Source organism: Lissotriton vulgaris, chromosome 7 (assembly GCF_964263255.1).
Source record: "Lissotriton vulgaris chromosome 7, aLisVul1.2, whole genome shotgun sequence".
In the NCBI taxonomy this organism is placed as follows: Eukaryota; Metazoa; Chordata; class Amphibia; order Caudata; family Salamandridae; genus Lissotriton; species Lissotriton vulgaris.
In genome coordinates, this window is record NC_141695.1 from 1,583,601,510 (window position 1) to 1,583,618,482 (window position 16,973).

Sequence of the window (16,973 nt, forward strand, 5' to 3'; positions counted from 1 at the left end):
AATTATACCCATTGTACTAAAACTAGATTACACAGTTTACTAAAACAAAAGCACATGACTGGATTAACGTTTCCCTAATGATGAAGAGCCATCATGTTAATTCACAACACCATCCCTTTAGATGGATTTTTTTAGCAAGACCAGTAAAGTACCTCGGTTTCTATGGGTGAAGTGGTGGTGATTTCTTCCTGCGATTAAAGAATACCATCACTTGATCTGGCTATCAACCTTTGCTCCATACAAAACCAGAGCGCACCACGTCATGAGAATCATTGTTTTTTTAACCAGCATTCCATTGGGTCAGAGAGGGCATCAATATTCTTTTCAAAAATGTTATTGGAAAAACAATAAATAACTTTCCGCCTCCATTCTTGTGTATCCGTCCCTCCTTTACTTTGCCTGTCCATCCACTCATGTCTATATGTCTTTCGTTGTCAGCTCATCTTTCCCCAAGTTCCTTTTTCATCAACAGATGTACTCTATTTCACTCTTTTTAGATCCTCTTCCTCTTTCTCCCAAATATCTCTTTTGCTTCCACCGTTCACAGCACTTGCTCTGTCTTCATTACCTCAATTACTTTCTTTTCTTGTAAATGTAAATGTAAATGTGTGTGTCTTGTAAAGCGCACTGCTACCCAGAGGCGTCCTGGTGCTATAGACCGCTGGGGAACCCGTTCTGGCTTTCCCTGTGAGATGTTCCCTCCTGGGTATCTCCAAGGTGAAACCAGGCATCCCCCGCGTTTGTGGGAGGCTGTTGTGGAGATGAGGCAAGCTAATGCCCAGAGTTGCCGGGTGTGATCCCTTGTTAGAGTAGGCACCGAGGCAAGAATTATCGAGTCCGCTGACCCTGGTTCAGGACCCTGCCACGTCGGGGATTGGACCCTGGTCCCGGGCCATCCTCTGCTTCCGGGTCTGCCGCCTCTAACCAGTGAGCCACACCACTCCACTTCGTGTTTGTCTCTCTCTTTCAGGCTCTGTCTTCTTCGCTCTCTCTTTTTCTTTCAGGGGGCCTCCTTCTAAAGTCCGCTCTGTTCTGCAGAGTTTTGCCCTGATTACCTTGACTACTTCTTAAGTTGTTTTAAATACTGTTTCACTTTTTAATATGGGTGATATGTGAGAGTCTATTATGGACATTTTGCAGAGACATGCTGAATTTATTGTTCATGTAACTTCCATAAAAATGTTTATTTTAGACCAAAACAGCACCTCTCAAATGAGAAATGGGAGGGCATCATTGAGATTATCTGCAGCAATATTAGTGCGCTGCTGCTGTGTTAAATATTGAAAACACAAGTCATCCTTGAATAATAGATGTAAACACATTTAAAATATGGGCGAGTGTTTCTTGATCACATAACGTGCATATGCCTGAAGCATGCACTACTGGGCACTCATTATCCACAAAATATGTTTTTGCCAAAGGTTTGAAGTGCTGGGCTAATATCAGCTGGCCATATAATATGAATATGCCAGAGGCTTGCAGAAGTGGGCAAATATAAGCTACCAACATGATGTACATATATAGAGGCTTCCACAACTTACTATATATATTAGGTCAACCAAACAGAAGCCTGCACAGGTGGTCATTTCTGACTTGGGTATGTGAGGTTTGCAGACCTCCATTATTTGCACTGAAATGCTTAAGTTATCTGCTTATCTAAAAAGTGTAATTGTCAGATACTTTACTACAACATTACATACTGTGCATATACAAAGGGTCTGAATTGCATACTATAGGCATACCTGTGACATTATTTTACATGAGCCTATAACATACATACATTTTTCGATATATGCATATAATCAGAGGTTTTACATGTCCATATTGGGCATATTACAGCACTGAATGGTGTGTATAAACAGTAACAGGCAATGCAAATGCCAGAGAAGTGCATACGGTGTATCTCGCGGAGTCCAATATGTTCTTCATGTGATAGATGCCTTCAAGGAGGACTTGTTCCTCTCAGCTCTATATATCATATGTTTTTTGGTGGCAAGATGTACATGTATATCAGTGGAATGCAAATTCCCTACATTCTCAGAGCAAAATATTTAGACGTGTGTAAAGTGTGGTACTCTCTTCTACTATTAGCCTGGTTGGGGGCAGTTAAGGGTGTTATTTGAAAATCAAGCCTGGGGAGACACAAAAAACAACAGAAGTAGATAGTAATTCCATCATTACTTTAGAGTCAGTTCTTTCATGGTCAGAAAAAGTTCATTATCTTTGGTTCCAAAAGTTCTGACATCCAGTCTCTTTCGTGGGTTTGCCTTGATTTTATTAACAACGTGTTTTGCTGAAATTCAGATTAGGTATTACATCTGGCTTTCAGTGCCAGTTGAGGATGCGGGTGGTGCCAATAGAGTAAGGGAGTGGAGCCAGTGGACGAGGGGGTGGAAGTGGGTGGAACCGGTGGAAGTGGGTGTGGCCTCCGACAAAAATTTGAGCTCCTGCACTTAATATTTTCCAAATTATGGGGGTCATTAGGATGGAGGATTTTCCGCATCCTCCGGGCCGGCGGAAGCCACCGCCGGCCCGGAGGATGCGGAAAATCCACTCCGGACCCACCGGGACCCACCGCCAAATTAGGATGGCTGGTGGGTCCTGGTTTAGGTCCGCAGCTTTTCCGCCGCGGCTGGCTTACAACCGCGGCGGAAAAGCCCTAAAATGGTGAAGGTGTCTCTTAGACACCGTCAGCCAGATTAGGATGCGCTTGGGAACATGCTTTTCCGCGGCGGCTTTTCCGCCGTGGAAAAGCATGTGTAACTGCACTGCAGGGGCCCATTCCGGGCCCCCTAGGTGTAGTGGGGGGTGGGGGTGCACATGGGGGGTACCTATGGTACCCCCCTGCATTTGCGTGCACAATGCAGCAGGCACCGCGCGTTGCCTGCCGCTTTGTGCACGCAAATGCGGTGCTTGCATTTTTAACATTGCTGCGGGTGCAGCTTGAAGCTCCACCCGCAGCAATGTTAAAAATAGAGGATGTGACCGCTACCCTGGTGGTCACATCCTAATCTGCACAGAGGGAACGCCGCAGCACATGCGGACGTTCCCTCATGCTCTGGGGTCGCGGACGGACTCAAGTCCGTCCGCGATCCTAATGACCCCCTAAGCACTGTACATGTCCCTCCATTTTCTTTGTTGATGTGATATCTGAGAGCACAGAGGTGTCAGGCCTCACCTCAATCTAAGTTGCCATGTGGCTGCTGTAGTGAAGGGATATGCTCTTGGGCTAATGAGGGATAAGTATGACAAAGGGGTAGGCTCTGTTTTGGGCACTTTTGGGATGAGGCAAAGTATGCAAGGTGTAGTCTCCTCCCCATTTGGCTGTAGTATTTCTAGGTCTTTGACCACTGAGCGAACTATGTAAAGTTATGTTATATTGAAAGACTCAGTATAGTTGTTGTGGCAGGTGTGTGCTTGGAAAAAAAGCTTAAAATATTTTCTCTCTAGAATTAGTAAGACATTAGTTAAAGCATTAAAAAAAGAAATGTGCCTGCAATGCTACTGTACTGAGCACCTAAAATTAGGAAAGGTGAAAATCAAAAGAATGCATGTTTACATTCTGGCTAGGGTGAGCAACACTTTCAACAAGTTTTGGGTAATGTCGCACCGCCCCCAAACTCTAAGTAACCTCCTGAGCTTTTCCCAAAATGTATATTTATGCAGATTAACTGTAAACGCATGAAAGTACTGAGACTCTTTGAAAGTGCCTTAATGGAGGGTTAAAAGAGGTTATATAATTCTCCTACTTTAATTACCATATTTAAGTCATTACACAAAATAGATTTTCCGCCTTCTGAAAGTCAAAAGTTTCAAAAGGTACATGCCTGATGAAGTTATCAGGCCCCTTTTTTGCTGCCTCATCGCTGCAAACTTTCTACTTTAATTGTATATAAATGTAAGTTTAAAATGTTGACTAGAATATAAGACACAATGCAATATGAGTCATCCTACTCAATCACTGACTGAAACCTGTAAAGCTAAAGAGTTTCTCTACTTTTTAAATGTTTAAAATGTGTATAATTAGCACACTTCACTATGTATTCTTTCGCAAAATACATTAGGTGTGTGTAAATTGAGTATTTATTACAAAGTGATGGGACTATGAAGTTTTCCTATTTCTACTCTAGCCACCATACTCTTAGATAAGCATGGGCAAAATTTGCGAATTCGCGTTCTGCGAATTCGCAGAATTCCCTGCGAAATCGCAAAAAAAATCTCAGAATTCGCAAATTTTCCAGCGAAATCGCTGAATTTTTTGCGATTTGCCCTGGAGTACTTTCTACTGGCTAATCCAGTAAGTGCTCCCTCATTGGGTAAATGTATAGTGCTTTTACTAAACTGCAGCTGCGTAAAGGGCCAGAAGACGTGTCTCCAGTGACCATGTGTGCCTGTAACACAGGCACACATGGTCACTGGAGACACATCTTCTGGCCCTTTATGCAGCTACAGTGTAGTAAAAGCACTATGGGGCAGATTTACAAGCCGCTTGCACCTCTTTTGCGCTGCAGTTTTGTCACTTTTGTGACTCAGCAGCAGCACAAAAGATGCGCCATGGTGCTGGGTATTAACAACGTGACGCATCTGAGAGATGCGTCACGTTGTAAAGCCCTGCGCCATCAGGAGGCGTTCCGGCGCAGGGGAGGACATTCCTACGCAGGAACGCCTCCTAAAAGTGGATGAGTGAAACCTACAAGATTTCACTCAGTCACTTTTAGGGCAATGCTGCATCAAAACCCTGCGTCTGCTTGAAGTAGGCGCGAGGCTTGACGCAGCATTGGGGAGATAGGGCCCCCCAGGACATTGCTGGCGCTGGGTCGCGCTTGCGGCGCAGCTCCAGCAACGCACTGCTTTTACGGCACAGATGCGTGATGCATCTGTACCGTTTTTGCCACATGGTGCACCGCATTGTATATGCAGCGCACCATGGGTGGCGGAGCTGCGGCGCACAATAACTGGCGCATCCCTGGGGATGCGCCAGTTATTGTAAATCTGCCCCTATACATTTAGCCAATGAGGGAGCACTTACTGATTAGACAGTAGAAAGTACTCCAGTTGAGTAGAGGTATTGCACAAAAAGGTGGCATCTTCGTGGACAAACACGCATGTCGGGATTTGTTCTGGCCCCCGTTAGACTCGTTTTTTTGTGCCCTTCTGCCCCCTGTTAGACTCATTTTTCCCTTGTTACTCTGCCCTTCTGCCCTCTGTTAGACTCGTTTTTCCCTTGTTTTTCTGCCCTTCTGCCCCCTGTTAGACTCGTTTTTTGTGCCCTTCATCCCTCAGAATCATTTTTCCCTTGTTTTTCTGCCCTTCTGCCCTCTGTTAGACTCGTTTTTTGTGCCCTTCTGCCCTCTGTTATTCCCTTGTTTTTGTGCCCATCTGCCCTCTTTTAGACTCATTTTTTGTGCCCTTCTGCCCTCTGTTAGACTCGTTTTTGTGCCTTTCTGCCCCCTGTTAGACTCGTTTTTTGTGCCCTTCTGCCCTCTGTTAGACTAGTTTTTCCCTTGTTTTTCTGCCCTTCTGTCCTCTGTTAGACTGTTTTTTGTGCCCTTCTGCCTTCTGTCAGACTCGTTTTTCCCTTGTTTTTCTGCCCTTCTGCCCTTTGTTAGACTGCTTTTTGTGCCTTTCTGCCCTCACATTCACCACATCATCACTCAGCGCTACCCCAGCATCACTCAGCACCACCACATTATCACTCAGCACCACCACATTATCACTCAGCACCACCACAGCACCTCTCAGCACCACCACAGCATCATTCAGCACCATCATAGCATCACTCAGCACCACCACAGCACCACACAGCACCACTCAGTGCCACCACAGCATCCCTCAGCACCACCACAGCATCACTCAGCACCATCACATTATCACTCAGCACCACCACAGCACCACTCAGCACCACCACAGCATCACTCAGCACCACCACAGCATCACTCAAAACCACCACAGCACCACTCAGCACTACCACAGCATCACTCAGCACCACCACAGCACCAATCAGCACCACCACAGCATCACTCAGCGCCACCACAGCATCACTGAGCGCCACCACATTATCACTCAGCACCACCACAGCACCACTCAGCACCACCACAGCATCACTCAGCACCACCATAGCATCACTCAGCACCACCACAGCACCAATCGGCACCACCACAGCACCACTCAGCGCCACCACAGCATCACTCAGCACCACCACAGCATCACTCAGCACCACCACATTATCACTCAGCACCACCACAGCACCACTCAGCACCACCATAGCATCACTCAGCACCACCACAGCATCACTCAGCACCACCACAGCACCACTGAGCACCACCCCAGCATCACTCAGCACCATCCCAGTATCACTCAGCACCACCACAGCACCACTCAGCATCACCACAGCACCACTCAGAGCCACCCCAGCATCAATCTGCGCAACCATTCAACAACAACTGGTTCAAATATGGTCTCTCAACGTTTCAAGCTTTATTACAAATGTCACAAAAAGATGTTAATATTTCACTTCTGTTCTTGGATTTTCGTCACAATAAAATACATTGAACATAATCTTCACAAAAGGTATTTTCAAAAGTTTAAGCTATGGCCATTATAAATTAAAATCACTTTTATTTAAGTATTAGTTATTTAAAAAAATTAAAAGCCATTGTAATTTGTAATATCACTACATCTAAGAAAGTTATAACTATTGGCATTGTAATGACAAAGCTATTATTTAGCTATTTTCAAAACCAACACATGGTCTTGTAAATTGTCATTTACAGGACCAATAGCTCAAACTTTCCTAATGCGAAACCTATTGCATTGCAAATGCTTGTTGTTAGAACTGGCTATTTCTGGTAGGCTAAGGCTGACGCCAAAGCCAGGCAGAAGCCACCATTCTAGTCAGGGCAAGGAAGTCACACGCCAAGATAACCTCTGCTCACCCCCTTGGTAGCTTGGCACAAGCAGTAAGGCTAAACTCGGAGGCAATGTGTAAAGCATTTGCGCCAGCGCACAACAGCAACAACATACTAGGCACACCACAGAAGAGACTCCACACAAGGTTATTATAAAAATAACTTTTGTATTGTAAAAACACATCAGATAAAATCACACATATACATTGTGCCAACTGGCACAGGCAATATTCACAGGGATTATGTACACAAGACAGGGCCACATGGGCGCCTGTCAAAATCAGATATAGAACTTCTAGATAAAGTGTAGAATCTAAAATCACTTTTAGAATAAAGAATAAATGTAACATAAAATAATAATCAAAGATAACAACCAGTAACCACTGGTAACAGGAACCAGGACCTTACTAGGACCACCTGTACTAAGAAAGAAGAACCACCTAAGTATCACACAGCATTAGGGGTCTAAGAAAGAATACATTACTCATGATGCAATAAACCTACATTCAGAGGAGTAGAAAAGACAACCACCTAAGAATAACCACATTTAGGGGCATAAACCAGAACACCTTACCCATGATGCATGAACACATTCAGAGGAGTAATAAGGAGAAACACATGATGACTAAACATTCAGAGGTGTTAAGAATAGGGCACATGATGCAATAAAATACATTCAGGGGTGCAGCGCAAGAAGACACATGATGACTAAACATTCAGAGGTGCAGCGCATGGAAAGGAAGACACATAATGCATAAACATTCAGAGGTGCCTAATAAATCAATAGCGCAAAAACACACACAAGCAATAACTATTAAAAAGCATAGAAATCACATTGCGCCAACACTACATAAGCCACTACCTGTGGCAGTCCCTAGGCCAACTGGCCTTGTTGGGGCAAGGATGCCCTGGGTCCAAAGTCAGGGCGCGCTGCCATGCAGCGCCAGTCCAAAGTACAAAAAGCCTAAACGTGGCAGGTGCCCACAAAGTGCTGGGCACCTGGGCATCGCAATAAAATAAACTGCAACAGGGTCCTCACTGACCCTTGGGCGCAAACTGCGCCATGCTGGAGCCACACAGGCTCTGGGACACATACACTGTGCACGTTGGAGCCACACAGGCTCTGGCCAACACTGGTCAAACGTTGGAGCCACACAGGCTCTTAAAAACACATATGGCCCCTCTGAGCCACACAGGCTCTCTCAGCGTTGGGGCGACCCACTGCCATCCGGGGCCGCCCTGACTCTCCATTCACTTCATAGAATGCCCCCAGCGCCTCTCAGGGCACGAAATACAAAAAACAAATGGGGCGGGGAGCCTCTCCGGGCTCCGTGCACGTTGGGGCGACCCACTGCCAACCGGGGCCGCCCATGAAGCCTTCATGGCTTCCTGCTGGCACTCTGCAACGTTGGGGCGGCCCACTGCCATCTGGGGCCGCCCTTGAAGCCCTTGTGGCTTCTCTTCATCGAGCGCGAGCTCGCGCTACTGCGGGGGAGGGGCGGACACCGACAACGTGTCCCGGCGCCCCTCCCCTGCTCTGCCCCACTTCGCCCGGCCCCAGCCCAGACTCACCGGGGCTCTCGTTGCTGCCGGTCTCTCTCTCTCGCCGGGGAGCCTCGCGGTGGGGGCAGGCACCGACAAATGTGCCTCGCGCCCCCTCCGCTTCCGTCCTCAGGCCGCTCCTCTCGTGGCAGGGCTCCCTCCGCTCACGGGAGCCCTGTCAGCCGGCCGCCATCACTCTTCTCCTCTCCTCCCCGGGCCCGGCGGTGATCATCTCTCGGCACCCGGGCTGCGGGGGCGGGACTTCCGGCCGGCCGCGCTGAGATTGGCCGGCCGGCCAGGTACTTCCGGGTCGCTGCGGGCAGCGCAGCGGCCCTTCTCCTTTAGGCAGGCAGGCGTGGAGGCATTTAAAAATATCGGTAATACCGAAATAAGAATAAAAATACAGATAAGCGAGGTGGGCACTCGCAATGTAAATAAAGCGCTCCTAGCGCTACATGATGACCCACAGCGCTCCCAGGAGCAGGAATAAAGCGCTCTTAAGCGCCAAAGGAAATCCAAAGCGCTCCCTGCGCCAAGAAAGACTAATCCAGCGCTCCCAGGCGCCAAAGGTCCCCAGAGCAGACCCCTACAGCAAGAAGGGTCCACAGAAAGCTCAAGAAGTCCAGCAAAAGTCCTTAAAGATGCAGCCAGACAGGGGGACAGCCAGGAAGAGTCCCCCAGCAGTCCATCAGATGTCCAGGAGCTGGGCAGAGCCCAGGGATTCCCCTGAGCTCCAGCAGCAGCATGCCCCTGGCAGATTCAAGTTGAAAACAAGAACAATTTGGAAGGGGATACAACCCCTTTTTATACAGTGCAAAACCTTTGAAGTCCTTTGAAGCAGGCAGTGTGAGAACCAGCTGGACTGGTTTAGAGGGAAGTCCCCTTCAGTATCAGGGACAGAGGTGTCAGTCGCCCAGCGGGAGGTGGAGCCAGCTTTGTAGTTACACAGGAACAGCCCTTCACTATCAGGTGCCATCTCCTCCCACTTCCCTGGCAGCAGATGCTGCCTTTCATCCATGGGCTGACTTCAGACAACCTCCTGGGCTCTCCAGCCCCTGTCATCCTCAAACCAGACAGTCAATCCACAAGCAGGCCCATGCACTCTGGGCCAGGCTCACCAGCCAATCACACGCTAGCAACAACCTACACAAATATGCCAACTTCCAAAAGTAGGACTTCTAGACTAGACACAGCCATGTCGCATACATCATTTTGCAGCATTCATTCTCACGAGTTCTCTCATACCAAACTCGCCCCTGCACTCCCCACGCATCAGGAACTACCATGGGCATACATACTCCCCATTCATTCCTATGGGAGGGCAGGTCACTCACCACACATACAGAGAGCTCATGCACTTTACACTGTACCACAGTGAAAAAGTGCGCAGAGGCCTAAAATCACCAATACCAGGTTCCATAAATAGGCTAGGAAAACGCAAAAAGTCTAGGGGTGCACCTGCCTAATGGCCGGGTCCAACACAACCCCCTTCCAGCCAAAACGCAGGGTAGACCAATCACACCACTGATGGGCTTCACTGCTTTGGGCGACAAAACCACGGACACGGCCTCGCACAGCAGGGACACCGTCCAGTTTTGCGCCACTCTGAACCTACATGGTTTCCTCCAAATAATAACTCTCTGACTCAACTAGGGTACCCCACTGGTACACACTAGTCATCCACAGCCAAGACCAGGCCATAGGCCATCCAAATCACAGGTCCTAACTAATCCACAGAGTGGGGGGTAGTAACCCCTGGCATACAATAGCCATTCTCCACTCTCTCTCTCTCAGTGTAGCTACAACTACCACTGATCCAACAACCTAGGGACCATACCCTCAGGCTGACCAGAGGTCACGGGCAAGAATGCCCCACCCTACCTCTACTTCTGGGTTTCCGCACCCTCACAGAAAAGCACTTCACCAGAACACAATTCTCCAACCAGATCAGGACCTCACTCCATCACTGGTCTACCACCTGGAAACTATTTCACTTCTGAGGTACAAAGCACACAGCACAGTTACTCTTCAAGCAGGTGGGGGGACACAGCACACAGCAAAGCCCCCTTTCCTCTACCTTAGTGAAAACAACAAACTGCAGGTGAGCCCCAGAACACACAGCAAGGGCAGCCCCCTCAGTCTCTTCAGCTGATCCACTTTGGTAGAGATTCCTCTTGACCTAGAAGTTTCCTAATCTCCCAACCTAAGATCTAAACCCTCAGGTTACGCCGGGGTCAGAAGTAAGGACACCGTCCCTCTGCACCCCCTTCCAGTTCCAGTATGTCTCAGGCTAGACAGAGCACACGCCAGCGGCGTATCAGCGACACACTTTCCTCCAGTACTCCTTCCAGGTCAGGCCACACCCCAACCTGGCTTTCCCCCCTCCTCGGGGAACGACCTCCAGAGGCCCCACAAATGGTCAAGCACTCTAGACGGTCAAATGCTCAGCGAGCCAGGACTTCTGCACCCTCCACTTAGGAGCGGTACTGCCCAACACTAGGACCGCCGGAGTTCTGGTTACAGATACTCCCCGTCCTCTAGACACAGGAAGATCCTCCTCAAATGACCTATGTACAGCTTAGGCCCCTGACCTGGCGCTCCCTTAGGGAACCCTCCAGGCCCTGAGATAGGGTTTCAGGCCAATGTGGGACACACCGTCCCACACTCACTCCGCCTCCACTGAGACAGGGCGTAAGCCCCTACACCCCTACCATACTACTGGGACCAAGCTGGGTTACACATGAACCTCTTCCCCTTTACAGGATCATCAGATACACAAGCCACTCCTTTTGGAACCACTTCCTAATGCCTCTGCAAGACATCTAGCACACCGCCAGACATCCACCTTCTTGTCCAGTGCCTCTGCGGGACCTCCTGCACACCACCAGAGGTACACCTCTCATGCAAGCTCTTTAACAAAAAGAAAACTCACACCAACTCCTCCAGTTCAGCACATCACTCATTCGCACACTCCCCCCCCTCGGACTGGTAAGGCAGTTACTACCACCCCTGATCACTCAACCTGACCACACGTGACACAGGTACCAAACTCTGGGAGCGGGGAATGGGAATTAACACACTGGACACATTAAAGCTGCCACCACTGGATCCTACCACACTGGGGAATCCAGACACCCACACTACACTCAGGGAACAACCACCCTCCTGAGCTAGTCATTTCTCCTCACACTCCCTCTCTTCCATCTACCCACACAGGGACAGGATTTGGGATTGGACATTGGACCCAGCAAGGGATTCCTAAGCTATGGGAACCTCCCCCTCTACTGGCGTCCCGCCCTGTCAATTTCTCTCATCTGCCACTAAACATAAAGTGCAGAAACACATTTGAAAATGACACTTTGAGGAAAAAAAATCAAAAACAATAATCCCAAACATGTGACTATCTGAAAAAAACAATTGCAGAGTTTTGTAATGTAGCCAGTTGTCGCTATGGCACTGCGCAAACACAAGTTCCAAATCCGCACCGCTGACCACCAATGTTAGAACTGGCTATTTCTGGTAGGCTAAGGCTGACGCCAAAGCCAGGCAGAAGCCACCATTCTAGTCAGGGCAAGGAAGTCACACGCCAAGATAACCTCTGCTCACCCCCTTGGTAGCTTGGCACAAGCAGTAAGGCTAAACTCGGAGGCAATGTGTAAAGCATTTGCGCCAGCGCACAACAGCAACAACATACTAGGCACACCACAGAAGAGACTCCACACAAGGTTATTATAAAAATAACTTTTGTATTGTAAAAACACATCAGATAAAATCACACATATACATTGTGCCAACTGGCACAGGCAATATTCACAGGGATTATGTACACAAGACAGGGCCACATGGGCGCCTGTCAAAATCAGATATAGAACTTCTAGATAAAGTGTAGAATCTAAAATCACTTTTAGAATAAAGAATAAATGTAACATAAAATAATAATCAAAGATAACAACCAGTAACCACTGGTAACAGGAACCAGGACCTTACTAGGACCACCTGTACTAAGAAAGAAGAACCACCTAAGTATCACACAGCATTAGGGGTCTAAGAAAGAATACATTACTCATGATGCAATAAACCTACATTCAGAGGAGTAGAAAAGACAACCACCTAAGAATAACCACATTTAGGGGCATAAACCAGAACACCTTACCCATGATGCATGAACACATTCAGAGGAGTAATAAGGAGAAACACATGATGACTAAACATTCAGAGGTGTTAAGAATAGGGCACATGATGCAATAAAATACATTCAGGGGTGCAGCGCAAGAAGACACATGATGACTAAACATTCAGAGGTGCAGCGCATGGAAAGGAAGACACATAATGCATAAACATTCAGAGGTGCCTAATAAATCAATAGCGCAAAAACACACACAAGCAATAACTATTAAAAAGCATAGAAATCACATTGCGCCAACACTACATAAGCCACTACCTGTGGCAGTCCCTAGGCCAACTGGCCTTGTTGGGGCAAGGATGCCCTGGGTCCAAAGTCAGGGCGCGCTGCCATGCAGCGCCAGTCCAAAGTACAAAAAGCCTAAACGTGGCAGGTGCCCACAAAGTGCTGGGCACCTGGGCATCGCAATAAAATAAACTGCGACAGGGTCCTCACTGACCCTTGGGCGCAAACTGCGCCATGCTGGAGCCACACAGGCTCTGGGACACATACACTGTGCACGTTGGAGCCACACAGGCTCTGGCCAACACTGGTCAAACGTTGGAGCCACACAGGCTCTTAAAAACACATATGGCCCCTCTGAGCCACACAGGCTCTCTCAGCGTTGGGGCGACCCACTGCCATCCGGGGCCGCCCTGACTCTCCATTCACTTCATAGAATGCCCCCAGCACCTCTCAGGGCACGAAATACAAAAAACAAATGGGGCGGGGAGCCTCTCCGGGCTCCGTGCACGTTGGGGCGACCCACTGCCAACCGGGGCCGCCCATGAAGCCTTCATGGCTTCCTGCTGGCACTCTGCAACGTTGGGGCGGCCCACTGCCATCTGGGGCCGCCCTTGAAGCCCTCGTGGCTTCTCTTCATCGAGCGCGAGCTCGCGCTACTGCGGGGGAGGGGCGGACACCGACAACGTGTCCCGGCGCCCCTCCCCTGCTCTGCCCCACTTCGCCCGGCCCCAGCCCAGACTCACCGGGGCTCTCGTTGCTGCCGGTCTCTCTCTCTCGCCGGGGAGCCTCGCGGTGGGGGCAGGCACCGACAAATGTGCCTCGCGCCCCCTCCGCTTCCGTCCTCAGGCCGCTCCTCTCGTGGCAGGGCTCCCTCCGCTCACGGGAGCCCTGTCAGCCGGCCGCCATCACTCTTCTCCTCTCCTCCCCGGGCCCGGCGGTGATCATCTCTCGGCACCCGGGCTGCGGGGGCGGGACTTCCGGCCGGCCGCGCTGAGATTGGCCGGCCGGCCAGGTACTTCCGGGTCGCTGCGGGCAGCGCAGCGGCCCTTCTCCTTTAGGCAGGCAGGCGTGGAGGCATTTAAAAATATCGGTAATACCGAAATAAGAATAAAAATACAGATAAGCGAGGTGGGCACTCGCAATGTAAATAAAGCGCTCCTAGCGCTACATGACGACCCACAGCGCTCCCAGGAGCAGGAATAAAGCGCTCTTAAGCGCCAAAGGAAATCCAAAGCGCTCCCTGCGCCAAGAAAGACTAATCCAGCGCTCCCAGGCGCCAAAGGTCCCCAGAGCAGACCCCTACAGCAAGAAGGGTCCACAGAAAGCTCAAGAAGTCCAGCAAAAGTCCTTAAAGATGCAGCCAGACAGGGGGACAGCCAGGAAGAGTCCCCCAGCAGTCCATCAGATGTCCAGGAGCTGGGCAGAGCCCAGGGATTCCCCTGAGCTCCAGCAGCAGCATGCCCCTGGCAGATTCAAGTTGAAAACAAGAACAATTTGGAAGGGGATACAACCCCTTTTTATACAGTGCAAAACCTTTGAAGTCCTTTGAAGCAGGCAGTGTGAGAACCAGCTGGACTGGTTTAGAGGGAAGTCCCCTTCAGTATCAGGGACAGAGGTGTCAGTCGCCCAGCGGGAGGTGGAGCCAGCTTTGTAGTTACACAGGAACAGCCCTTCACTATCAGGTGCCATCTCCTCCCACTTCCCTGGCAGCAGATGCTGCCTTTCATCCATGGGCTGACTTCAGACAACCTCCTGGGCTCTCCAGCCCCTGTCATCCTCAAACCAGACAGTCAATCCACAAGCAGGCCCATGCACTCTGGGCCAGGCTCACCAGCCAATCACACGCTAGCAACAACCTACACAAATATGCCAACTTCCAAAAGTAGGACTTCTAGACTAGACACAGCCATGTCGCATACATCATTTTGCAGCATTCATTCTCACGAGTTCTCTCATACCAAACTCGCCCCTGCACTCCCCACGCATCAGGAACTACCATGGGCATACATACTCCCCATTCATTCCTATGGGAGGGCAGGTCACTCACCACACATACAGAGAGCTCATGCACTTTACACTGTACCACAGTGAAAAAGTGCGCAGAGGCCTAAAATCACCAATACCAGGTTCCATAAATAGGCTAGGAAAACGCAAAAAGTCTAGGGGTGCACCTGCCTAATGGCCGGGTCCAACACTTGTTATTATATCTGTCAGTGCTTCCTGTTGAGTTTTAATTTTCGTGACAGGCGCCTCATTGCCTACTTGTAACTATTCTCTGACCCTGCTTCAAGGGTCAGAGCAGGGTCAGAGAATAGTTGCAAGTAGGCAACGAAGCGCCAGGAACACTTAGAGGCTTACAGCAGCAGGTGCCCAAGTTGAATTTAATTTCTTTGTTACCCGTTTGTAAAAGGTTACAAAAAATGTGCTTCAACTTTTGCACCTGCTGCTGTACCCCTGTAAGTACTTGGCTGAAAATTCGTCCGCGCTGATTCGCGGATGTGACCACGATTTCGCGAGATTCGTGAATCGCAAAATCGCGGAAAATCCGCAAATTCCGCGAACGAAACGAATTTTCAGCCCATGCTTATCAATACGTCGTTGAAGTTTGATCTGAGTGCATGATAATAAAACAGCGTTGTCCACTTAAAATAAAATTGGAACAGCTTTCTCATCTGTAAGTAGGGCATCCGCAGGTTTCCGGGTTAGGGTTGCGTCGACTTGATTGATAAATAATGAGAATAAAAGAGTGGCCATAACGCAACCCCAGTGGATGCCTCTTGTGACCTTTAAAAAAGGGGTACATTCACCATTTGGACCGTAATGTACTTTGCAGGATAACTTCTCATAAAGTCTTGCTAAAAAGTGTACAATTTCCTTGGGTTCGCCCAAATCCAATAACGTAAGCCATAAAATAGAGTGATCTACAAGATCAAAGGCGCTACTCAGGTCTGCGAAACAAAGGAACAGGTTTCCCTCCTTAACAGTAGTGTATTTATTAAACAGGAGGTCAAGATTAACGCACTGTTCCAAGGTCCCTAGACCTTTTCTGAACCTGTATTGCGCTTTTGATAAAACATCATTCTCTGAAGCCCATATTTCCAATCTATGTAGCATGATCCTGCTCAAAATTTTAATGGAACAGTCTAATAAGGAGATCGGACGGTAATTACACGCTTCAGATTTTGATCTTTTTCTAAAAAGAGGAATTTTTAGCGACTGACCCCACGACAGCGGAAACTGTCCTTCTGCCGCCATGTTAAAAATCCTTGCTAATATAGGAGCCCATAGATTCATTTCTGCTTTATATAAGTCCACCGGAACCCCGTCGGGCCGGGGGCTTTGCCTCCTTTGCTGTTAGTTAATCCCTCATATACCTCATCTATACTTATTAGCAAGGGTAATGACGACCACATACAGTCATTACACCTAATTGTATCTAAAACCAACCTATCTGGGTTAAAGATAATTGTGAAATGTTCGGTCCATGAATTGCAGTCCACATACAAAGTTAATTCTGGCACACTATCATTCTTTAAAAAGGGGCTATTTATGGTCTCCAATATACTTTACCATTGTTTGTTTCAGCTGCAAGGTTAAGTTTATTTCAAGCCTCCTCTTGGAGGTCTCTTTTCCTATTTCCTAAAGCTAGTTTATCGTTATATCGTGAAGTTTTAATGGTCATATTGTTTCGGGGTTTCGTGCTCAGGGCTTGTTTTAATTCACGTAATGCCAATGTACAACCTTTATCTAACCACCCTGAACATACTACCTTAGATCCTCTATTTCTTCTTTTAAATAGGCCTTCTATGGTTTCATTTATCTTAAGAAAACTAGTGAGCAAGATATTAGGATTGGAATTATCGCTAAGGCAGTAATCTATCTCAGTACTGCACTTCCTTACCACCTCTTTTTGCATTTTCTGGGGGTCAATGCCAGCCCATTTGATCCTCATGCCATTAGTTCTTGTAGGGGTAATTTGATTAATGCGGTTATTATTAGTGGATTGTTTATTTCCCCAGCACAGTAGAGATATAGATATACTATTGTGATCACTTGTTCCTTGCCCCGTAATACACAAATTGGAGTAATCAGTATTACAAGAGATCAGTATATGG